General features: G+C 34.9%; 1 long non-coding RNA gene across 1 annotated transcript in view; it reads right to left on the reverse strand.

Moving 5' to 3' along the window:
• Nucleotides 1-27,191, reverse strand: part of LOC309621187 — a 69,280-nt gene that overhangs the window by 23,248 nt on the left and 18,841 nt on the right. The window contains exon 2 of the long non-coding RNA XR_014239800.1: nucleotides 1-27,191. This exon is cut by the window's right edge and continues 962 nt beyond it. This is a non-coding gene — a long non-coding RNA (uncharacterized lncRNA).

Below are 27,191 nucleotides of genomic sequence, written 5' to 3' on the forward strand. Positions count from 1 at the left end.
CCTTGTGTCTCAGCCAGTCAGGAGCAGATTACAAAGGGCTCTAAGAAGCCTTTATATTTGGGTGGAGTAAATGAGGATCTGAAGGCAGGGTCCAATTCCATCTGAGTCTTGGTACCAAACTTTGAAAGACAAAATGAATTGGACAATTAAGGAGATTATTTTATTCAGGCTATTGTAATAGGTAACACTTTCATTCATGAGGCACATCTCAAAGAGGAAGAAGGAAACCTGGGGTTTATGGAAGCAGGTAAACAAGGAAGTCATCAGTAGGTCTTATGAGAGCCATCAAGAAGGATGGAGATGGGTCTCATATGAGTCATTGAGGAAGAGTGGGAGTAAATCTTATCTCAGATATTCAAGTGCAATGTGGTCCTTTAAGGGTTTATCTGAAAACAAAGTGGTGGGGAGATTTCTCAACCATCCCTGCTTTTGGGGAACACAGGGTTAAGTTCAGCATTGTCACATTAAATCTCTGCAGCTTATACAAATTAAATCATATAAATACAGATTACTTTGATAATTTGATTTGTAACTATCATTGAATGTTCATATGTTACCCTATCAGACTGGGAAGTGCTACCTAGTGTAAAACTACAAATCCCTTAATATCATGTCATGTACATGGTATAAGTTTAATACATACTATTAGCTAACCTATGTGCTAACATCTTCAGTTTCTTCTTATTTCTTTAATTACAAATTGTGATCAACTTTGACCAATTTTCAGATTTTCAATTCCATAAATTGGCTGGTTGGTTATTTTCTTGTTAATAGAAACCATACTTTAATTCATATACATAGATATAATGCTAGAAAACTCCTAGTTTGGTTTTATGGCAAAGAAAAACCAAGGTTATTGTTCCATAGTAGGAAATCATTCTATGGAAACTTAAAACATAAGTTGGCAGGTCAGAGATGTATATATAGTTTCTTCCTCCTTGAACAATACTAATATTGTGCTAAACTACCAGCAAGTATCTTTTTCAGCTAATATTTTATAATTTGCCTGCTACCCAAGAAGAGAACATTTTTGCCCACTCCATGGACTTTACAGATCACCTAAGATGAAATTCTGCCCTAAGAGGAGATCTCAGTCTTTTCAAAATTTGCAACTTATTCTGGTTCCTAATTTCAGGACATCATTAAGTCCAGGAAAAGAAAAACACTGGAGAGCATTTTTTCTACCTATACGTATATCATTAAAATTAGCTGAATTAATTTTATCTTAAAAATAGTTTATTTGACAAATTTTCTTTATGTGGGAGAATAAGGAAAGATGATGAAAAGTAAGAAAGTAGAAGGACAAGGAAATCCAAAACATAAATTATCAGTCCTTGAAGAAATAAGGATACACATAACCAAAACTCTTAAATTATTTTCCAACTCTTCAAACAGTAATTAGCTTTATGAAGATCCACTTTATTCAGTTATGAGTCTTCCAACTGACTCTACATGAATTAATTAATTCAATCTGTGATTCGTTTGATTGCAGAAAAATCGGTTTAATAACAATTTATTATTTTTAAAGTTTCCCAAGATGTTCTCTGGATAGATGAATTAGGAATTTACAATATTATATTATCTTAAATATAAACATATTTTATAAGTTTCAGATGATTATAAAGATTTATAATAAAACTCCATAGTATTTTCTGTGAAAAATCTTTGCAATATTTTAAATGATGAATTAAATATAAGACTCATGTGGATATTCTTTTTTTAATGCATATGTACAATACATATTTTGTACCCATATTAAAATTTGTCTTTTAGGAAGAAAATATACAATAGACTGGTATTTTATTTTCTTACTTACAAGAGAAACTTTTCTCTGGGAATGTTCTTAGAGATTCTAGCCAACCTAAATGTGTGCTTTCAGGACATAATGGACAGCTTGGGGTATGTCACAAAACGCTCAGAACTTTTCTTTTTCATTACTTTTATTTATGCCTTTGCATTAGTAACCTTTGCCTTTGAAATTTCTGAGTGAATGGTGAGTATTACCCCTCCCAACTAGCCTAATGAGTTAATTTAAAATTTTCTCACCTCTTTGGCACAGTGGCCAGGATCCATAAATTTTGTGGTGATGTGATTTAATCCAATTAAAAGGTCCCTTCTTTCCTACTGTGAGGTAAGCTGCACCTCTTTTTTGTTCCAATTTTCTGGCATTCTTCCCAAAGGATGCCAGCTCTAGATTAATTAACAACTTTGTAAAGACTTCCTTCACTGAAGTGACTTCAGGACAACATGCTGAGTCTTTCTAAGGTCAATGGACTAAGAATTCCAATCTCTTTTCTGTCACATTGAAATTTTGAAGTTATGTGTGGGTTTTTTTCCCCTGTTAGATATCATAAGTCTGTACATGAAGATTATTAAAATGTGTCATGGAATACCTTTCCTAATATGCCACTAAACTTAGCCAATAATATTGTGAGCCGATTATGGCTTATGATGTTGAAAGAGGATCTTACCAGGAAGTTATAGGGCAGTATTTTATCTACACTAATTTGTTAAATTGTAGCTTTGGTGAGAAAAGTATGTTAGCATTCAACAATTCAATAATGTGGTTGTTAACAGTGATTCATTCACTCTAACTGAATGGAAGACACAGCTCTACAAAGCACAAGATTTGAACAGTTGCTAAGTCTGTGCTCCTTAGGAATGTATGATTTTCCCTAAAGTGGTAGTCCTTAGACAAGGATGAGGACTTCCTGAAGTCTTGTCAAAGGTGAGAGTGCTTTAAGGTGAGAGTGCTTTATAAAATTATCCCCTATTCATAATGTTAAAGTTAATGCTTTTTGTTTGTTTGATAATGTTAAAAGATAATGTTCAGATAAAGGTAAAATCATGACTCTCATATGGATACAAAAATGACCACGTGGAAAAGGTTTTCTGACTCAAATGAGGGAATCAGGCAAATGGTATAACTAGCTCAAAAGAAAAGTCAAAAAGCACAAATTTACACGGTGTAGAGGAATTGAATTGCAAGTGGAGGCAAAGCTAGTTTTTCCAGAGCTGAGGTATATGTGTGGTGGGGATGGGGATGTTACTTAAATCTCTATCAGAGAGGATAAAATTTACACATATATCAGTTATCTACAGCCTAAAAGGTTGTAAAATGGCTCAAAGGTAAGGAACAAGGCTAGAATCCAGTAACCTAGAGGTATGTATGGTTTTGCATGGAAACATAATTTTTTTTCTACAGTAACTTCCTGATCCTATTTGCTGTTGATAATTTTCTTACTGGATTTATATATCATGCTCCACTTACTGGAGTTAGAGTGAAAGGCAAGAATTGTATATTCAATACAGGGCTCTAATCCCCTATGTTACATATTAAACCTATCATACAAAGGAGAGCTGTTTCCAGAGATTATGAAAATTCCTTAACAAATCTTTAAAAAAAGGATTAATATGATGAAAATAATATTGAGCAAAAGAAGCATGACATAAAAGAATACATTCAACATGATTTTATTTTTATAGTTCTAAAAACAGGTAAAACTAAACTATTTTGTTTATGAGTGTACGCATATGAAATTTAATTATAAACACAGCTAAGGATATCACTATCATAAAAGCCACACAAGCTCTTATTTGAAAAAAAATTTCTGCTGATAAATGATTATTTTTCAATAGTACATCAAACTAGGGTGGCATACAAACAGCACAGATACGCTGTTTCCCATTCCCATATCCAGGTACCATGGTTTCCTTTAATGTTTTTATATTATTTCAGATCCCATGCATTTCTGATGCTTCAGTGCTTATGTGTAGGGATAGAAGAGAAGTTTTTTTTTACCCAGTCAAGATGTGTTCTAATGGCTTACCCTTTCCTCACACATTATATGTTACCATTATAACAGAAATCATATAGACACAGATGCACTCAAGCCTGGCCCTAAAGCTCTGTGCTGTAGAGTTTTCCTCCACAAGGAGTAGAGGCTTAGATCCAAGTATATAAGTAAGGGCATTATCATGCACATTAAGTGAAGGCCAGCTGCATACTGGATTTAAAATTCACTGTATTCTGGGGAAGAATTGAGCCAATATGTTAACAACCACCTGACTTATTTAGAATTTCTCAATGGGGGCGCTACTGGCATTTTGAGCAGGACAGTTCTTTAATATGAATCATCTGTGTTCTGAATATTGCATGATATTTAGCATCCTTGCCAGTTGGGTACAAAATGCTAGTAGCACCCAAGTCATTGTGACATCCAAAAACCTCCCACACATTTCCAGTTGCCCTTGGGGGATGTACCACCACTGGTTGAAAATACTACCATCTATATAGCAGCATTATTCACAATAGCCAAGAGGTGGAAGCAACCCAAATGTCCATTAAGAGATGAACGGATGAACAAAACACGCTATATACACACAATGGAATGTTATTCAGTTTTAAAATGAAAGGAAATTCTGAAACTTGCTACAACATGGATGAACCTTGAGGACATTATGCTAAGTGAAATAAGTCAGTCACAAAAAGACAAATATAGCATGATTCCACTTATATGAGTTATCTAGATTACAGGCATACCTCATTTTACTGTGCTTCAAAAATATTGCAATTTTTTACAAATTGAAGGTCTGTGCCAACCCTGCGTCGTCAGATGATGGTTTGCATTTTTAGCAATAAAGTATTTTTAATTAAGGTACGTACATTGTTTTAGATGTAATGCTATTGAACACAATAGACTACGGTATAGTGTAAACATAACTTTTATAGGCACGGGGAAACCAAAAATTTGTGTGACTTGCTTTATTGCAATATTCACTTTAGTGCAGTGGTCTGGAACCAAACCCACAATATCTCTGAGACAGGCCTGTGGTCAAACTCACAGACACAGAAAGTAGCATGGTGGTTGTCAGGGTCTAGGAGAGAGGGGGAAATGAGGAGTTGTTTAACGATAGAGTTTCAGTTTAGCAAGATGAAAAGGTTCTTGAGATTGGTTGCATGACAAAGTGAATATACTTAACACTACTGAACTGTACACTTAAACATGGTTTAGATGGTAAAATTTGTCATGTGTATTTTATCACAATTGAAAAAATACTGCCACCAATCCGAAATTTTAAGGAAAATATTTTTTTGATATATATGATATTACATAGCATCATGTAATGCATCAACAAAATAGTAACTTTTTTAAAAATAGTGACTTTTATGAATAAATTATAACTTTAAAATTTGCAAAGGAAAATGATTACTCCTACTTTTCAATATTTGAGAAAAATTCCTTTTAAATATATTCATTACAATGACAGTTCTCCACTTTATGCAGTGGCCTGGAAAAATATTTTATAAAATCCTGGGAGTTTTTGATACAAGTTATTTCACAGAACTTTGGCCAAATGACTGCATCCAAGGCTAGATCTGGACAGAAATATGAAGTCATATTAAAATTTAAATCTATTAACACAATTTTCAGAACTTAAAAGAATTATTAACAAGGTTTTAAACTCCCGAGAGCTTGAATAATATTTTCTCATGACTCAGATCTTATCACAAGTTGTTCTATGTTCTTACAAGCCAGCTCTGCATGCGTCATATTGCTTGTATAGAAAAATGCTAAGGAGTGATATTTCTTTAGGATGGAACTTAATTCTCAATTCATTGTCAGGTCTCCCAAATAGTATTTCATTTAACCAAATAATGTCAAATCTTGAGTTTTCTAGATGTCACATTAAGAGAAAAACAGAGCACATTTAAAAAACAATAAACTTGCATCAAGGGATTCAAGTTTACTTAAGTAATATTAGGGTAGGTTAACATTTAGGCTAAAAGCAAATTAAAGGCTAACCTAAGATGTCAGTGTCTGAGAGAAATAGAGCCAAGAGAACTCCATAGTGCCCAATATTGATATATGAACTTGGCCCTAACATAGTATTAAAATGTGTACTAGGTTTTCTGAGAGAAAAAATTTTATTTGATACATCTGGGTCCTGTCCTCTGCTGATGCATAGAGTATCCTTCTTCATGTCTACCCTGATTCTTTCTTTTGCTATATTCCTCTCTTCCAGGAGTGGTACAAAATGTGGATGTAGGGGAAGGAGGGGTGTGATCATAAATGTTGTTATTTATAAGAAGTCATTGACTTAAAAACAGAGAGCCAGTGCAGTGCCAAATAAAAAACAAATGTGGACTTAGGTAAGGAGAGACTTTATTTGAAAAACAAACAAAAAAAAAAGACTTGCCATAAGAGGAAGGGACCTATTGCAATAGGGAAAATGCTGACCAAATGATCTGTAAATACCTCAAATGTCAGGCACATGGCTTTTCTTTTACAGGGAGGAAGAAACAAGTCTAGAAAGAACTGGGTGTGGGAACATGGGATAAGCAGGTGGAATGATGGGGCAGTTAAGCAGGAAATGTTTTTCTTGAGGTCAGCTGCTTCCCTGGGAGGCACCATTAAGCAGAGTGGGTTATGCATTCAATGCTTGCTTAAGCTCAAAGGTGGGCTAAAGTTCAGGGGCCTGGGAGAAGGAGAGAAGCCTAACTAAACTTTGATCATGTCAAGTTAGTAAGCAGTTGTCCATTCGTCAGTGGGGACAAGCAGTTCAGCTAATCACTTATGAGATAAAGAACGGGAAATTGGAGGGTCCGTAGGTGGTCTTGCCATAGGTAAACAAGGGGGGCATCTGGGAGTCTTCCCTAAGTCTTTTGGAGAAGGGTGGTTCTGTGTAGTATGCTCTTTCCCAGAACACAAAAGAGAGGAATTACTCGTCACTGTTTTCCAGGAGCAGCGGGCTCAGGGAAAGCTCAGCAATGTCAGTAGCATAGACGAAGGTATACAGATTGTTAAACAAATCATTGGGTTGAAGTCTTAGTTCTCCAACCAACTGGGAAATTTTTTAACAGTCTCTATGGGCTTAACTGTAACAGATGTCACCTGTGAATTAAGCATTATTCTTCAGTCCCTTAAAATGTGCTTTGCCCTCACTTAAACTGCTTGCTGCCCTCCAATTTTTCGTCCAGGCTGCTCCTGTAACTTTTCACCATGTAGATGACATAGGCAAAGGTCTTTTTCTCATTCACAGTTACATTCCTGAAATGTCAGCTGACAGTTTCTGCTAACTGGGCCTTACTGAACCCTGGTCTGGTGTTGTTTATAACACTATACATTGAATCCCAGATAATATAAATTACATACTATAAATTGCAGCTGGAACAGATCAGCCTCAGAAATATCAGTGTCGTGCTCAGGCGAATCTCCACCATTGTTACTTGACTTCTCTTCCTTTTATTTCGTATACTCTGGCTGGTTAGATTCTGCCCAATCTACCTATCTTTGGGCCTCAGTCTCAATAAAGATAATGATACATGCTCAACTTAATCCCACAATTATTGCAAGGATCAAATGAGAAGAATGGGAGATGCATTTTAACGGGCTAAATATAGTTGCTACTATTAATTCATGCCTTTTGCGGTATAATTGCTTCATGGTTATCATTTGTGCCTGAAAAAAAATCAATTCTCACTTGTTCAAGTTCTATACTGCTGCTATGAAACCCAATCCAGATATCATTATTATAGACTACCAGTGTTTTGGCTTATAATTCTTACTTGTTCACTGTGCAGTGAAACTCTTATAGGGCCATAAACCCTGATAGGACTGGTTTTTCATATTCATCCATTTATTCAGTTATCATACTTTCATTCATTCTGAAGAGAAAAGCTCCTAGACACACAGGAGAGAAATGAGCTCAACATCTCATTGGTTGGGGAAGAAACAGCAGTATTAGAGGTTTAATGGTGAGACCTTGCCATTTCCTCAGCCAAGTGATAAAGTTATGTAAAATACTGATAAAGTATTTACAGCACAACACATAAAAGGAAGCACTGTAATGATTTCAAAGATGAAAATATCTAAGACCATGATATATGCTAGAATAAAAGTGATACTTATCAAATTTTAGAGTAAAAATTAGTTTGGTTTCTCTGCAGAAATGACAGAATTTCAATAATCAATAAGCTCAAAACTTACTCCAGTGCCGTAGAAGTTCATATCTCAGTATATCTTAGGTCATTTGGGGCCCTTTTTTCTTTCTTATCGGTAAGCATCAATATATCTCTTGAACTTATTATTGGCAAGGACTACATTTTATAGAAACTCGGCAATGAAAGGTAGCAGAATATGCCTCCCCAAAGTGTGCCACTTTAGCATATTGATTATTTTGAGACAAAGACAGTTGAGAAAAAGCAGATATAAGAAAAGCTCTCTGCCCTCCTCCTATTTGCCTAAAAGCAGGAAATAAATTTGTAAAGATGTCCTTCCTCCCTTCTCTACCAGGAAGTACGGAAGTTAATGACCAGAGACAACTCTAGACCTTTGTCAGCCCCGAGATAGCACCAGAGGAATATACATAACAAACTTTGCTAAAACTAGCCCTTATCTACCATTAGTTTTCCCATATATTTACCTTCCAACAATTTGCCACCCTTAGAAGCTCAAAGTCCTTTTCTTTTGTCTTGTCACTTCTCTACAAAATTATTTTTCTTTCATAAGATGCTAAAGAAGCTCAAGTTCTAACCATCCCTTTGAGTTACTCATCACTGAGTATTGTCATGTGTACGTGTAATGCATGCATTAAAAAACTTCTGTTTGTTTTTCTTCTATTTTTTCAGTCTAATTTTTTAATAGACTATCTTTTTTCAGTCCAATTTTCAGGGCTCCAGCCAATGATCCTCAGATGAATAGAGGAGAAATACATTTTTTCTCCCCTACAGCAGAAAGAGAGCTCAGAAAAATGAAAACAATGACATATCATGTAATCATGACATACTGGGGCACTTCTGGAATTCACTACTGGGTCAGCCACCTCCAGGTATATTCTTCCCTAGACTTCCTTAGAGCTTGAATCATCAGCTCTTCCCAGAGGGGATAATCTATCTCCTATTCCTATGAATCATGGACACAACCTAGTGCTGGCTTCTGCCTCCTCAAACCCATCCCAAGACATGAGAGAGTATTTTGTTCTAAATCTTAATATGACGTTCTCTGTACTGTGACCAGGACAAAATAAAATTACTACTTCAAAAAGAATAAAAGGAAAGGCAAGTCCATTCCAAACATTTCTCCTTGCCCAGCAAGGTTCCTATGGTTCATTGTTACAATCACTTCCTTAAAAAATGCTACCAACTCCCTTGGACTCTCTCACTCTTTTAATTACTCTCACTTGGCAGATTGATCTCAAACCTTCAACTATTTTCAGCCAAGCAACTTAAAATTTCTGGGAAAAATAAAATCCACACAACTTTGCTGACCATTCCCACTTTAAATTTATAACAGCAATCCAAGAAAGCCTAATATACTGAAGCCTAGTATATTTTCCTAGGGAGTTTATTTTCCACTTTCCAAAATGGCCAGTTTACAGCTTCCTCTTTCTCTTCAAATCTCCCACTCTCACCGCCCACCACATTCTCAGCTGCTGAGGTTGCCTCCTAGTTCATGAGTAAACGAGAAGCAATCAAACAGTTATCTTTTTCATCCTCCAAATTGATCAACATCTCAGTGTCTTCACTCTTTTTATAAGGCAACAGTAGCTCCCATCCAAAGCCATCACTTCCACTTGAGCACTGGCATCCCTTCTGCCTTCTCAAGGTCAGTTCCTCCAAGGTCAATCACATCAACATATAAAACACTTTCACATCTCCCTACTTATAAAACGAAAGAATTCCCTCTCTTATATCCTCCTTCAACCAACACCCGTTTCCTCTGCTTTTCTTCATGTAAAAACTTTTCGGGCTTCCCTGGTGGCGCAGTGGTTGAGAATCTGCCTGCCAATGCAGGGGACACGGGTTCGAGCCCTGGTCTGGGAAGATCCCACATGCCGCAGAGCAACTGGGCCCGTGAGCCACAACTACTGAGCCTGCGCGTCTGGAGCCTGTGCTCCACAACAAGAGAGGCCGCGATAGTGAGAGGCCCGCGCACCGCGATGAAGAGTGGCCCCCGCTTGCCACAACTAGAGAAAGCCCTCGCACAGAAACGAAGACCCAACACAGCCAAAAATAAATTAATTAATTAATTTAAAAAAAAAACAAAAAAAACCTTTTCAAATACACTGTGATTTTGGATGCCTCCACTTTCTCACCACCCATCCCACCAGCTCATCAAAACTACATTTGTCAAGGCTTCTAACAGCTTCCATATTGCCTTATCCAAAGGTTCTCATCTTACTCAACCTCTCCGTATCTCTTAACTCTGCTGACCTTTTTGAAGTAGGTCTATCCTTCTTAAAACACTTTCTTCTCTGGAATCCAAACTCTTAGCCTTATATTATTGATTGTTTGCTTCTCATCCCTTTTCTGTTCTCACCCCTTCTCCACCTCCACATAATGGAGTGGTCCAGAGCACAGTCCTAGAACAGTTGTTCTCAAGCCTGGCTGCTCTTTCAAATAACATAGAGAGATTTTTAAAAATATGGTACACGGACTATCTCCTCAAAGATTCTAATTTAATTGGCTTGAAACAAAGCATGGAATCTTTATTTTTAAAAATCTTCCTAGATGAGTCAAAAGTACAACCGGGATTGAGGAACTCTGCCCTAGAAAATATTGAGGCCCATAGCTTTAAGCACCAATTATATGTTGATGATTCCAAATAGATACCACCAGCTCAGACCTTTTCCCTGAGCTGTAGACTCCATGTACCTATTTGATATCTCCACTTAGACATCAAGCATCTCAAAAGGAACATATTCAAAATGGAATTTGATGTCTTACTTATCTTCAATCCTACACAGCCAATAGATCAATTATCACTGACCTCCTATCCAAAAGATATCTTGAATGTATTCTTTTCTTTCCATTTCCACTACCACTTCCCTAGTTCAGGGTGCCTTGACTTCATTCCTTGACTACCACCATAGCCTTTCAACTGTCCTTGCTCCCATATCCCACTCCTCTCCATCCTCCATACAGCAAGTAGACTTTATTAATGTCAATCAAATCATGTATCTCCTTTGTTTTAATGTCCTCTAATTGCTTTGCATTGCGCTGACAATAAAATTCAAACCTTTTACTATGGTTTACAAGGCCCTATATGATCTACACCAAGGTGATTCTCAAAGCAATTTTTACATGCCATTTTTAGTTACTCACTACAATCCAACCCTACTACCTTCTGTTCTGCAAACATTTCATGATTTTTCTTGCCTTAAGGTCTGTGCACTTGGTGTTCCCTCTGTCTCTAATTTGCCCCTTCCTATACTTTGTACCTCATCTGTCTACAGTGAGGCAGCATGTCATTTCCTCAAAAATAGCATAATGATTAATAACACTGTTTCTGTGTCAAACTACGTAGGCTAAAATCCCATCTTCATAATTTCTTAATAGTGTGATCTTCAAAAAGTGAGGTAACCAATGTGTCTCAGTATCTGCATATTTAAAATTAAGATGATAACAGTACCTATATCATAAGCTTGTAAAGTAGCCTCATCCATGTGAAGGTCAACAGAGAAGTACTTGGTTCATAATAAATATTCAATAGATGTTAACTATTATAATTCTCCGACTATCTTATATAAAGTAGGATACCTAGTCTATAGGTATCTAGTCTATCCCCCTGTTTTTTGACTTCAAAAAACTTTTCATCTCCTTTTTCTTAATTAATACTTTAAGTAATTTTATGTTTATTAATTTTTCTTTTCTATCTTCCCAAACCACACCTACCACTAAAACCCAGGCCCTGCTAGAGCTTAAGTTGCATGAAGGCAGGAATCTTATCTGATTACATAGAACACAGAAAAGAACCAACACTGACTAGACAGAACACAGGTAAGAACCTAGCACAGAGTACGCACTCAGTAAACATTTATTAAATGCATGGTGATTGGTATAAATAGAGCATATTTTTAATTCATGTTCTTTTTAAGAGAGGAACATGAAGGAATAAAATCAGTAAATATCAGTGAATACAGACATTCTAAAGATCAAGAGCTAGTTTGTTGAGTATAAACCTGACTGCGTACCTGTTTCTAGGAGAAGACTTTCCATAACTCAGAAGTGGAATATGACATATTACCTCCATAGGGAAAAAAAATCAGTTTTTCAAGAACTTGTTATACATTTTCCACAATCATGGTAAAACTAATTGTACGTTATTTAAAAGGCACCATATTGAAATAAATTCAATTTTTGGCAGGCAAAGGTAAGTATTGTAAAGTAATATTTTCATCTAAAAGTTGTGAAATCAATTCATTTTGGATACAAATATGTTCATCCAATCCACAGTAATTTCATTGGAAGAGAATGACCTATAGCTTTTCTTCTTTACAATATCAAGACAAATATAATCTTTAAATTTCTTTATAAATCATTTTTTAAAAATAATGTAACTTTATCTTGCTTACTACTACTTCACCCACAGAAACCATATTTTATCTGCTTAGAAAAGGAGATGAACAGTATAAGCCAAGTTCAAAGCCTCTCAAATGAATAGAGAATCAGTCACGCTGAAGGGGGAGCGCATTTCACAAATGAGTTTTCAAGAGACACCCTATTCTTCATCATATTCTCACTGCTTAGTTTGAGTGGATTCTGAAAAATCATACGGGAATTTCAAAAACAAATGTCCCTTTTATTACCTTGTAAAAACCCCATAGGTTCATTCCAAAACATCATTCCATATTTTTATTGAACTTGAAAAAGTGAAATGAAAGAATAAAAATTTCTTTGTTGGGGTGCTATTATTTCGAACCTAGGCTTATAAATTGTCACACCTCAGCATTGAGACTAATGAATCTCTGCTCTCCTCAGTTCACTCTTTGTGAAATAAGGTTGAATAGAGAAGTAGTCTCAATTGCTCATTTATTTGAATCACAATAGCTGCCTAAGAAAATCCTAAGTAAAGGTAGGTTGATGCATAGGTTTTGTGTTCCCATATTGTTTTCTTGGATTCCCAGTGCTACGTAACTTCTGCCAAGAGGAAAGTGCAAAAAGAGTTTGAATCATATTGCAGATTTAATTTCATTTCAAGGACTTGTCATCTCACTAAAAACTATACAGTCTTACCTTACCATTAGTTCTCTATTTCTAATGATCCGTGAAAGATGAATTACCCATTTTTTACACATATGAAATGATTCTCTTAAAGTTGTTTTTAAAAGCTTTTAAGACACCAGACTTTACTGCAATAGATTGATGACAATTAGGAAGAGACTAGTTCACGCAGTTTGGGATATTAATTGTCCAACAATAACAATTACACGTTATTTTGGAAGAACTCATATATTAGAATAACTTTATGAGTGGGTTACCTTTTTAAACAGTGTTTTGAGAAGAAAAATTGCTTTTTAAAATAATAATTAAAAATCTTACAATTATATATAAAATATTTGGAAGGGAATATATCATTCACCTGATTCTAAATACAGTTGATACTTGAACAACACAGGTCTGAATTGTAGGGGTCTACATATACACGGATTTTTTTCACTAAATATGTATGGTTGAATCTGCAAATGTGGACCTGTGGATATGGAGAGCCAACTATAAAGTTCTACACCCCAAACCCCCATGTTGTTCAAGGGTCAACTGTAATAAGTTAACTAACAAGTTCCTTGCCCACCTCCCTCCACTTGGTCCATAGTAGATTATTTAGTAAATGTATACTTGAATGTCAATATTAAAATAGCAGAAGTCAATCCATAGCAGGCTTTACATGTGAGCAGACTTAATGGAAAGATGCCAAAAGATACATTCTGCCTCCAAAGATATCACCGATTTTACCTCGTCTGAAGCATGAATTACTGATCATTTAATTGAGCACCATCTACAGAAGAACTTGGTTATATCCACATATCGCCCTTTGGAATCAAGAAGATGATTTACTACTTTAACAAAGGTACATTTCTCAAATTAGTTAATTTGAAAATCTAGGGAACCAATCCAAAAGGTGTGATACTAGAATAGCGAAGTTTCCATGCATTGTATGGACAGCATATAGGAAGGTCCACTTGTTCTTGGTTTAGATACTAAGTTCTGATCCAGGAAAGAAAACAGAATGGAACATTCCAGGCCATGCTAATATCTATTGGAGAGGTTTTTACAAGAGTCACTTCTTTGACCTAGTTAGAAAAGTCAGTTACCAGATACGTAGTAGGAACAAGTATAAGTGCAGGAAGGAGGAAACAAACAATACAGGAGAAAAAGCTTGAGTGGGAGGAGGGAATGAAAAGAAACTAAATAGCTGGAAGAGTCCAGAAAGAGCTGTTTTTGGAAAAGTCCAGAAAAAGTAGGAATCTTGGTGACACTGAATTTCAGCCACCCTACTTTTGAATACTTGGGTATGCATCTCATACCAAGGAGAAGAATTTTGAGAGGGACAAAACTATTCAGATAATTTTGGAGGTTATGCTAAAATAGTGTTTCCCAACATTTAGACTATGGACTCTTCGATGGCCTTGAGTTATTTCCTCAATAACTGAATCCTAAAATCACCACTATATCAGTTGGGAAAGCCATGAACAACTTTGATATTAAGAACAAAAATCTGTACAATCAAAAAGTTCAGAAAACAACTGCTGTGGTGGACAATCAAGCGCCAGATAGGATGCTGAGTTTAACAACTAATACTTCTTTTTTTCCCAACCCTCAAGTTCTGTTCTCAAAATCCAAGCATGAGGGTGGTGCATATCTAACACACAATAGCACAGCATTTTTTTCTTAGGAGCCAAGAAGAGGATTTCTAGAGGAACATGGCAAAAATAAAGGCTGGGTTGATCTGCTTGTAGATACATAATGGGCTAGGTGTTAACAGATATTTGTCAAAATTGAGTTAATGGCCCATAGACACAATAATATCTCAAAGAAAATCAGTGTATTTGCTTGCAGTGGCTAAAAAATCAAACTGTGCCTTTGTTATGGGTTGAATCATGTCTTTCACAAAAAGAGATGTTGAAGTCATCACTCCCAATACCTGAGAATGTGACTTTATTTGGAAATAGGGTCATTGAAGATATAATTAGCTAAGATGATACTAGAGTAGAGTAGGTCCCTAATCCAGTATAACTGGTGTCCTTATAAGAAAACGTCATGTGAAGACAAGAGACCACTAGGGAAAATCCCATGTGACAGCACAGGCAGAGACTGGAGTTATGCAGGTACAAGCCAAGGAATGCCAAGGACTGCCAGCAACCCCCAGGAGGTAGGGAGAGGCGAGGAAGGATTCTCCCCTACAGGTTTCAGAGGCCGCATGGCCCTGTCAACATCTTGATTTCAGACTTCTGGCCTCTAGAACTGTGAGAAAATAAATTAATGCTGTTCTAAGCCACCCCAGTGTGTGGTTCTTTGTTAAGGCAGCCCTAGGAAAGGAAAGCAGCCCCCTATGCTGGAGAAGGAGAGGTCTTTGGGCCCTCTGCTCCAAGTACCTTAGCATGTCTTCCAGATCCTGCTCACAATGTGCTTTTGGCTCTAAGAGAATGAAAATTTTTGGGAAGTTAGTTTCAAAAGGTCATCATTTTTCAGGTAGTCTCGTCTTGCCTAACTCTTCTCCTCACTCACTTTGTGCTCCAAAAATTCCTCTCTACCTCTGGGTCCTGAAATTATGGTGTTCCTTCATACTTTTCACCTTTGTTCATATTAATCCCTCTAAATGAAATGCGCTCTGCATCCACCTGGGTCTCCCCTCCCCAATCTTACCACAACTGAGTCTTCCCTTAAGGCTCATTTCTTCATAGCATTTGTTTAATGAATAAATGAATACATCCTATCAAAATCTATGACACTTAACATTGAAAGCCTCATAGTATAAATATTCACTGTTGATGATCCAGTAAAATTAGAAATAAATCAGAAGGTGACCAAAATAAATACTTGGAATTTAAGAAAAAATGGAAAGCAAAAACAGAAATTAAAAAGCTATCTAAAAGGCAAAGAAAAGAAAAACACTCCATATAAAAATAAATGGGAGTCATCTAAAATTGTACTCTCTTTCTCTATGTGTATATGTATATATACGTAAATATATGTATACATAATATATATCCTTAATATCCTTAAATGCTTTCATTATTATTAAATTTCAATAATATTCCATTATTACTGAACAATAATGTTTAAAGGACTATTAATAATTACGGAAAGAAATTAAAAAACAGAAAGGAAGAAAAACAAATTCCATACATATATATGGAATCTAAAAAAAAAAATGGTTCTAATGAACGTAGGGGCAGTACAGGAATAAAGACTCAGACGTAGAGAATGGACTTGAGGACACGGGGAGGGCAAAAGGTAAGCTGGGGCGAAGTGAGAGAGTAGCATTGACATATATACACTACCAAATGTAAAATAGATAGCTAGTGGGAAGCAGCTGCATAGCACAGGGAGATCAGCTCGGTGTCTAGTGACCACCTAGAGGGGTGGGATATGTAGGGTGGGAGGGAGACGCAAGAGGGAGGGGATATGGAGATATATGTATACGTATAGCTGAATCACTTTGTTATACAGCAGAAACTAACACAATGTAAAGCAATTACACTCCAATAAAGATGTTAAATTAAAAAAAAAACCAACAGAAAGGAAACACAAGGAACTAGAAAAAGGAAATTAATATAGATAAAATATAGTTAAGAGCTTAAATTTATTAAAAATAAATAAATAAATAAAAATTTAGGATAAATTTGTATTTCTCATTCTGACTTACTTTACTTTGTATGACAGACTCTAGGTCCATCCACCTCATTACAAATAACTCAGTTTCATTTCTTTTTATGGCTGAGTAATTTTCCATTGTATATATGTGCTGATTCACTTTGTTATACAGCAGAAACTAACACAACATTGTAAAGCAATTATACTCCAATAAAGATGTTAAAAAAAAAGTTAAGGATAAAAGAATTCAAAAAAGCAAAATCTTTACAAAGATTTTCTTTGTCTTACAAGTCTGAATAAGGAAAACATAGAAAATGTAAATTTAAGAATAAGAGTGGTGACATAACAAACATAGATGAGTGATTAAAATAATGATAATTTTATAACACGTGTACTTCTATGGCACCAAATTTGAAAATCTAGAGGAATTACATGATATAATTCCTATATAATTCCTATATAAAGCTAACAAAATATAAAGTCAAATACTTAGACTTATTACTGTCAACATTAATAAAAATATAATTTAAAATATACCATTAAAAAGAACATCAAGACAAGTTAATTTTACAACTGGGTTCTAAACTTCTGAAGGAAAGCTCACTTCAGTATTTTTAAAAATTTTCCAATTTTTAGAGGAAAAATCTCAAATTCAATTTATTAGAACTGTATAACTTTGATAGCAAAATCTTTTAAAGATGGTGCCAAAAATATAGAATACAAATGCTAAAATTCTGAAGAAAATAGTAATATGTCAAATAAATGAGTGTGTAAGAAGAATAATATATTATGACCAAGTGCAGTTTGTTCCAGTAATCCAGTAATTCTTTGTGACTGTTTAATACAGCTGTGTAATATGATTTAATTTCTGGAAAGGTAAATCTCATCTCTTTACCATTCTTTTCTCAAAATTGCTTTGATTTTTCATTACACTTCCACAAAAGAACAGAATCAATCTGTCACATTCTCCAAAATTCTCTACTTGGATTTTGAATGGCATGCCATAAAATGTTAATTTAAAAAATATTAATCTAGCTTTTACAATGCTATTTTATCATTCATTAACCTAGTATATCTTTCCATTTATTCATGCCTGCTTTTCTACTCTATTTAAGAGAGGTCTAAAATTTTCTCTATAAATGTCCTGTGAATTCTTGGTTAAATTAATTGCTAGTTACATTTTGGATCTTGCTGCTCATGTATCCTGGCTTTGATTATATTTTCTAGTTGGATGTTGTTTTACAGGACTGCTTTATCCATATTATTTGAGAAAAGTGACAACTTTATCTCTTTCAAATCTTTATATAATTTTTGCCTTATTCAGTTTGCCAGAGGCTCCAGATTAACTCTAAAACTTTATGTGGTAAGCTTATCTTAATGATCACCATGGAGTGGGGTGCATCTTACCTTTGTAAATGAAGTGTAATATTGGCCGTTGATTTCTTTGGGTTACTATTCATTAGCTATTATCTAATTAAGAAATACCCTGCAATTTCTCATTTTATATTTTTTTATAAAAATGTATTGGATTTAGCAAATGCTTTGCCTGCATATATTGAAATTGCATGACTTTTTTCTTTAGTTCGAAAGGTGTTTAATATGTATGAGAGTTTTTCTGATATTGAACCACATTTTATTGCAGATACAATCTCTACTGAATTATGAGACTTTTTAAAAACCACTGTTAGATTCAGATGTCAATGTTTTGTTCAGGATTTTTCAAAATGTGTCTCTAACTGAAATCAGTCAATAATTTTAATTTTAGTACCATGCTTTTTTTGTGAATTTGGCAGTGTTTTCTCTTTCTTTGTATTTTGTGAAATAAGATTATATATTTCTTGAAAGTTTGGTAGAACTCATGAGTAAAGTCATCTGGATCTGAGCCTTTGGGGAAGAGGGGTTATGAGTGAATATAAGGGGAAAAATAGATAAATATTTTCATTTCACCATGAACTTTTGGTCCATGCACATTTTCTACATTTCATTAGATTTTCAAATATATTTGCTTATGGTTGTTTATAACATTTTTAAATGATTTTATTGTCTTTTATCACTGCAGTTCTTTTCCAATTTATTTTATATTTGCTTATTTACATATTTGTTTATTTTTATTAATCTCATTTAAGACGTCTATCTTATTAGTCCTTCCAGAGAGCCAGCTTTTTGGGTTTTATTATCATTTTCACTGGTTTTTGTTTCTGAAATTCATTCATTTCTGCCTTTATTTTTATTATTTCTTTCTTATAATTTTTTAAATTCCTTTTTTAGACTCTTGAGTTGAAAACTTAGATCATTCATTAAAATCCTTGTGTTTTCTGATAAATACCTTTAAATATATAAAATTTCTCTACACTACTGCATTCCACACACTTTCCCCATGTGCTTTCATTGTCACTACTGTCATTCAGCTATAAGTATTTTATAGTTTACCAAATTTCTTCTTTACTAAAGGAGTTATATAGTAGCTTTTCTTAAAAAATTACAAATTTATAGGCTGTTTTAAACTATAATTTTGTCACACTTTTAAAAGTTCATTGTATTACAGTCAGAGAATATTGTCTCTGAATATACTGAGTCCTAGAGATTAACTGAGGCTTCTTTTGAAGCCTAGAACATAGTTGAATTTTGTAAATGTTCCATGTGTGCTTAAAAAGAACATGTATTCTGTGTTTGTTGAGAGTAAAATTCTCTCCATGTATATATATTTTAGTCCAGGCTTAATAATCATATTATTCAATTATCCTTTATTGCTTACTTAATCTATCACTGTGTAATAAAATCTATAATCACAATAGTTGATTTCTGCATTTCTTTGTTTAGTTCTGTCAGTTGAAGTTCTACATATTTTGACACTATTGTCCATGTAAAGATGTTCAAGACTGTTATATCTTTTTGTTATGTCTTTTTTTTACTTTTTATTTTTATTTTTTTTACAAACATGTAGTGTGTTCAACTTAAAAATCTCTTTTGACGTTAAAATTGCCTCTCCAGCTTGCCTTTCTTCATGTATATCTGGTATATATTTTTTCTCCCATTTTATTTTAATAATTAGCTAGACTTGGATAGTCTCTATATCTGCACATGAATTTAACATATTTATATATGCTGTAATCTATTATTACATTAGGATTCATTTCTGCATCTTATTTTATATTTTTAATTTAAAAGTCATTTTTTTAACATAGAACAGCCTTCTTTTTTATCTTTCATTGGACACACCAAATTATTTTCTGGATTGAAGTTGGAATATTATATTTTTGTTCATCAGATAATTACACTACATTATTAAATTTAATATTTATGCTTGTTTTTACCAATACATCTCTAAAGTTTCTCAATATCTAGGGCTTCCCTCCTATAGACAAAACAAGTAGCTAAGCACACTCTCTCCTTCCTCTGCTCTTTTCTCCTACCTTGGCACCCTTACTCACAACATTAGCATCATTCAGGACAGCAGTTTTCAAAGTGTGGTCTACAGTCTTTTGGGGGTTCCCAAGTTGCTTTCAAAAACATCTGCAATGTTAAAATTATTTTTACAATAGCACAAAGTATTCATATGCCTTTTTCACTCCGCTTCTTTCATGAGTATACAGTAGATTTTGTGGTAGATTTTGCAGAGGCCACGTGACATATTGTATCACAACATATTGAGCGCAAAACTACAGGTGAGAATCTAGCTGTTTCCTATTATTCTAGACACTGAAGAGTTGCAAAAACATAGAACAAAGCCAGTCCCAAATTGTTTTTGTTTTAGAATTTTTTTCATAAAAGATATGTCATTTACGTTAACTTGCAATGGGCTCATTAGTGTTATTTTTAACAAAGTTTAAAATTTTCTGTTTCAGTTTTGAACATGGTAAATATTGATAGATATAATCAAGATAAACAAAAGTTCTTTGGGCATTCTTAACAATTTGTAAGGATGTGGATAGATCCTGTGACCAATATATTTGAGAACTGCTGGGGTTGAGTTTTGTTTCCAGATGTTTGAGAAATACAGTTTTAAAATCATTATTTGCAGACAACAGTAAACCATAATAAGATATTCACTTCCAATCTTATTGGTCATTTCTTTTTTCACTGAAATGCTTCCTCCAGGAGTGCTTTGAAATAGTGTGTCTGCCCCAATGTTCATTGCAGCACTATTTACAATAGCCAGGTCATGGAAGCAACCTAAATGCCCACCGACAGATGAATGGATAAAGAAGATGTGGTACATATATACAATGGAATATTACTCAGCCATAAAAAGGAACAAAATTGGGTCATTTGTAGAGACGTGAATGGACCTAGAGACTGTCATACAGAGTGAAGTAAGTCAGAAAGAGAAAAGCAAATATCATAGATTAACGCATATATATGGAATCTAGAAAAATGGTACAGATGAACCAGTTTGCAAGGCAGAAATAGAGACACAGATATAGAGAACAAATGTACGGACACCAAGGGGGGAAAGTGGAAGGGGGTGGTGGTGCTGGGATGAACTGGGAGATTGGGATGGACATATATACACCAATATGTATAAATAGATAACTAATAAGAACCTGCTGTATAAAAAATAGAATAAAATTTTAAAAAAACAGGAATAAAATACTGCTGCTTAGGTTATCAAGTTACATAAAAACAGTAAGCAAACCTCCAGCAAAAAAAAAATAGAGTGTGTTTGAGTAATAAGTGTTATGAACATTTTAATCCCAAGAAATTTTCTTATACTTTCATATTTATATATTTCAGTGGAGGTAAAATTCTAGGTCCAGTTTTTTTCTTGAACTTTACATTGTCTCCTTTCACCTAGCATTTTTCTTGTGAAATTCAGTATCAACCTAAATCTTGATCCTTTAAAAACTTATATTGTGCAAATTAGAACTGAAAAAAAAGCAGTCCTAATATTATGAAAATTCGGAAATATTTGTGTATGCATAAAAGATGGAGAGGATACAAAGTTATTACAAGTTTTTGTCTCCAGTTGGGATGAGTGTATGAATTTTAATATTTTCTTAAGCTTTTCTGTATTCCAAAGTTTATGAACATAAATTGCTTTTATAACCAGAAAAAGTAAATTTCTCTACAACCTTCCTGAACAAGGGCAGAAAAAGGGAAGGGGGAAAACAACCATTATTTACTGGGTAGCTACCATGTGTTGCATGCTCTATACTGGATCCTTTTAAATTTTACATCATTTGACCATCACATGAACATTGTGAAATAGGCATTATTAAGCGACAGCACTGTCATTTCCTAAACTTGGGATTTTGTAGGTTTTTGATGCAAAGTATGTATTTTCCCTTTCACCCACAAAATAAAAAGTCTAATTTTGGAGAATTTTTTTAAAACAGGTTTTTAGAAACAGTTATTCTGATAATGATAATTTTAGAGATTGTGTTCCCTGCTTTGCATTTCTCTTAATGTAACCCTATAGTTTCCAGGGAATCATGAAAATGTATATTCATGCCCCCAAAATGAAAGTTTTAAAATACTTTGAAAATGACAAGGATGGAACTGTTAAACACCATTTTGTGTCCCTTAACCTATAATTGTCATTGTGTAACTGAAAGGAAAAGGAATCAGAAAACAAGATCGATAACCCCACAAATGTAAATAGAACTTTACCAAATTATTTTTTTAATATTTATTTATTTATTTAGGCTGTGCCGGGTCTTAGTTGTGGCATGTGGGATCTTTAGTTGCGGCATGCAGGATCTAGTTCCCTGACCAGGGATCGAACCCGGGCCCCCTGCATTGGGAGCACAGAGTCTTAGCCACTAGACCACCAGGGAAGTCCCCCTACTAAATTATTTTTAAAAACAGCAATGAATGACAAAATGGGGAAGGGATGTAAAGCTTTCAGTCTGCAGTTATGGACCATATTTATGTTGGTTTATATATAGGATCATAAGATTGACAAAGAAAAGTGATTACAGAAGCAAAAATGCAGCGAAAACTTCTCACATGTCAAAGCAAACTTAGGAAATTAGCAGCTCTTAAGACAGAAATGAAGGTGGGTAGAATCTTGAAGAACAATCTTTACATGATAATTAGGCAGTGAAATACATACAGAAGAGGAACAAAATCAAAAAATAAATTCTCTCACTCAAGTGTCAATGTATATTGCACATTACTAAAGAAACCACAGGGAAAAGAATAATTTCTTGGAGTAAAATTGAGCAGCCTTAAGTACAGAGCTCATGTTCTATTCCTGCTAGGAACCTGAGTCATTGTTTTATCACAGGCAAGTAAGTCATTTTGCTTCTCTTTGCCTCAAATTACTCATCTATAAAAAGCTATATTTTCAGCATTCTTACAGACCATCCCATCACGCCTCTTCTTTATCCACTGAGTGCCGGATATCAACCCAGGAAGCAAATTTAGGAATTAATTCAGAAATAAAAGCTCCAACTCCACATCATAAAAATAAAGATGAAACATAATGAACAAGCTAACTCTGAAAGTTCTCAGTTGTATATTTCATTTTAGTTCATGGATATGATTGACATAACCTTTAAAAAGTGTTATTTGCTGTTGTTCAGATTTAATATCACCTATGTTGAAGCTAGATTATAGATACAAAGAGAGCCCACATTATCATCCTTCTACCCTAGGGAAAACTATTATATATTTAGTTCTAATGAATTTCATAATTTTGTTTTTGTTATTATTATTTTACAAAGAGTAATGAATACTATTCTAGTACATGTAAACTCAAGACTTTTCTTTAAGTTGTGCTTTTTATAAATGGGAAAAAAAAGATTTTTTAAGTAATGGAAATAACCATTCATTTAGGAAAAGAAATACAAATCAAAACCACAATGAGGGATTTCCCTGGTTGTCCAGTGGCTAAGACTCCACATTCCCAATGCAGGGGGCCCCGGTTCAATCCCTGGTCAGGAAACTAGACCCCACATGCTGCAACTAAGAGTTTGCATGCCGCAACTAAAGATCCCACATGCTGCAACTAAAACAGATCCTGCATGCCGCAAGGAAGATCACCCACGAGGCAATGAAGATCCTGCGTGCCACAACGCAACTAAGACGCAACGCAGCCAAATAAATTAAAAAAAAAAAAAACACAATGAGATATCACTTCACACCTGTTAGTAAAGCTTTTAACAAAAACAAAAGCAAAAAATAAGCGTTGGCAAGGATGTGGAGAAATTGGAAACTTTGTACATTATTGTGGGAATGTAAAATGGTATAGCCTCTATGGAAAACAGTATGGAGGTTCATTTAAAATATTTTGAAAAGACAATCATTTTACAATGTATGTAAGTCATTATGCTATATACCTTAGACTTATACAGTGCTGTATGTCAATTATATCTCAATAAAACTGAAAGAAAAAAAAGCAATTCCAAATTCTCTTTTAAAAAATAAAATACAAGGGAAAAAAAAAAGAGAAGTGGGGAGAACCTAGAAAGACTAACTAATCACAATGTGTGCACTTTATTTGGATTCTGATTCAAACGAAACACAAAAGAGAATCATTTTTAACACCATTTGTGTTAGATTAATTACATTAGTAAACTCAACGAATGGCTTTCGTGAATTAAAAGAATTTCAAAATAGAAATACCATATGATCCAGAGATCCTATTTCTGGGTATATATCCAAAAGAATTGAAATCAGGATCTCAAAGAGAAATCTGCACTCCCATGTTCATTGCAGCATTATTCACAATAACCAATAAATGGAAACAAGCTAAGTGTTCATCAATGGATAAATGAAGAAAATGTGATGTACAGAGAGATATATAACATTATTCAGCCTTAAAAAAAGAAGGAAATCCTGCCATATGGGAAAACATATGAACCAGGAGGACACTGTGTTAAGTGAAATAAGCCTGTCACAGAAGGACAAATACTGCATGATTCCACTCACATGGGATATCTTTAAAAGTCAAACTCATAGAAGCAGAGAGTAGAATGGTGCTTGCCAGGGGCTGAGGGGAGGGGCAAATGGGGAGTTGTTCTTCAACAGGTATGAAGTGTCAGTTATACAAGATGATTAAGTTCTAGAGATCTGTTATACAACGTAGTGCCTACAATTAACAATACTGTATTGAACACTTAAAAATTTAAGAGGGTAGATCTCATGTTAAATATTCTTACCACAATAAAAAGCACAGACAAAAAGATGCTGTAAGGAATTATTGCATGGAATTGTTAGCCATTAAAAGAATAAACAATGGAAAAAGTAAATAAAAGTGAAGCTGCTTCTGGACTTATTTTCCCTATTCCCATTGTCAGGAAGATGGCAATGACCAGAGTGTACTTGGATGCAACATACCAAGGATGACAGAACCTCCCAGATAGCTCTAGATCACTCACTTCCAAATGGTTCTGTGTGGAAGAAATCACCTGGTTTCTTTGTGTGAAAAAAAATTGATAGGAAGATAACTACATCAAAGAGGCAATGCTGAATAGTGAAAGGATAATTGGAGAGTCATAAAGTTTGGTTTCCTCATACATCTGTTGGTGAAGAGTTATGAGACATATCTACTCACATCTCAAGACTTCGGGCTCCTTATCTGTACAATGCAAGCACCGGCAAGGTTGGTCATTTGCAATTTGTGCTCAAAGAATATTTAGGGTAGCACAGAATTTCCCTAGGACGACAAAAGGAGATATGATAGGAATTCTAAGACTTCAAGTAGACCAGCTTTTACTTGTCCAAGAAGTAAATTGATAAATTAGTTAATTGGTACTCAATTAAACTATTTTTTAAATACTGTAAGTATTACTGCTAAAAGGCAATTACTTCCAAGATACTGAAATTTGAGAGGAGGCAAGATGGCGGAGTAGAAGGATGTGAGTTCACCACTTCTTACGGAAACACCAAAATCACAACTAACTGCTGAACAACCATTGACCAAAAATGCTGGAACCAAGGTACTGAAATTTATATTTATGTATTTCTTAGAAAATTAAGAATAATAGGTATAATATACCACTTTTCTGTAACACTAGGAAACAATGTGTGTAAGAGTCACTTCTGAACACTCTATTCTCATGCATATCTTTGCATCAGTTGGGGTGATTTCATCTGTTAGCAACAATATGGAATTTATTTACTCCACTACCTGAAGTCCAGAGTTCGAGAGGTGGAAAGTAAGACCTTCAACAATGTTACCCTGAGAGGTGGATTCACTGAGAAGTTAATCAAGCTTAAACTTTAGAGGCTGTCACTTGCATGGGCCCCTTTTAAAGCCCTTCGGCTACTTCTGTATACAGTTTTTGTATTAATTTTCTTGATGAGATCACCTCTCCCCCACATAAATTGCTTAATGTTTAGGCCCCAGAAAATCTGGATCAGTGAATGGCTCTGACATAATTTCCCAGCAAGTATACTAGCAATGCACTCCTGACGGGATCAGCTTTGCTCACTGGCTAGCTTGTCTCTGGATTACAGAATGGCTTCTGACAGCGAACCAGGTAATGGGCCTTCTCATTCTCTTCCAGGCATTCACTTCCAGGCATTTTTTACTTCCTGCACAGCATGGAACATATGTCCTTTCTTTTGTAATGATGAACTGTGTCCCTGGTTTCTAGGATGATGTTACATGCTAATTGTCTTAAGCCTGGATTTCAGAACCTACTTACTGGCAAAGGAATGGATGTTGCCCAATTGGCTCAGACAAATATAAACCCACCTCAGGAAATAGGGCTGGAATTAGCTTACCCAGGGGGACATCGGCTACATAGGAGAGGGCTGATGACTGAACAAATTCAGATGTGGGCTGACTTAAGCTAGTATGGGTCACTGACATGAGAAAAACCTTGCTAGGGCATTCCTGGAAAAAAACCTACTCACTCTTAAGAGAGAGCCACGGAAAGCCACTCTCTGTCTATCTCTGTCTCTCTCTGTTTGTCTGTCTCTCTCTCTCATCTGGTGGGTATGAACATGAAACTATATTACCCCAGGGGCTGCTGGCAGACATCCTACCATCATGAGGGAAGCTAAGCAAGCACAAAGCTCACATATACTATAAGGCAAAGCTAAAACACACACACACACACACACACACACACACAAACGCATGCACGCAAACATGCACACACACACAAACAGATCTAGAGCTCTGCGGCTTTCTGTAGTAAATTGACCCAACTTCTATACTTCCAGTTACATGGGCCAATAAAAATTCTTATTTTTAAACAAGTTTAAGTTCATTTCTCTGCCGTTTTCAGACACATAGTATCTAACGATAAATTCACTAAACTTCCATCACTCTATCTGCACCAGAAAATGATCATTTGATTGCAATGGAATTAACCCTTTTATTGTCTACATATGTTAAATTTTCAATTAAGATTATAGCCTTTATAGTCATATCTTTTCTATTGTGTCATGAATTTCACCTTGATGCCTTTTAGATAGCCAAGTGCAGATGCGGGAAGGACTACTGGACACGAGAGTAAAGTTTAGAGAGTGCTCTAGGAAGAGCTGTAAATTTGGGAATCATCTGCATATTTAAAGTCAGGAGTCCAGATGAGATCACCTAAGATGTGAGTGCAGACTGAAATTAAAAGAGATCCATGGACTGCATCTTTCAGGGTAAAATAAGGCAATCTGGAAACCCCAATACAAAAGAGTGACA

This window comes from Balaenoptera borealis (assembly GCF_965194805.1).
Source record: "Balaenoptera borealis genome assembly, chromosome: X".
NCBI lineage: Eukaryota > Metazoa > Chordata > Mammalia > Artiodactyla > Balaenopteridae > Balaenoptera > Balaenoptera borealis.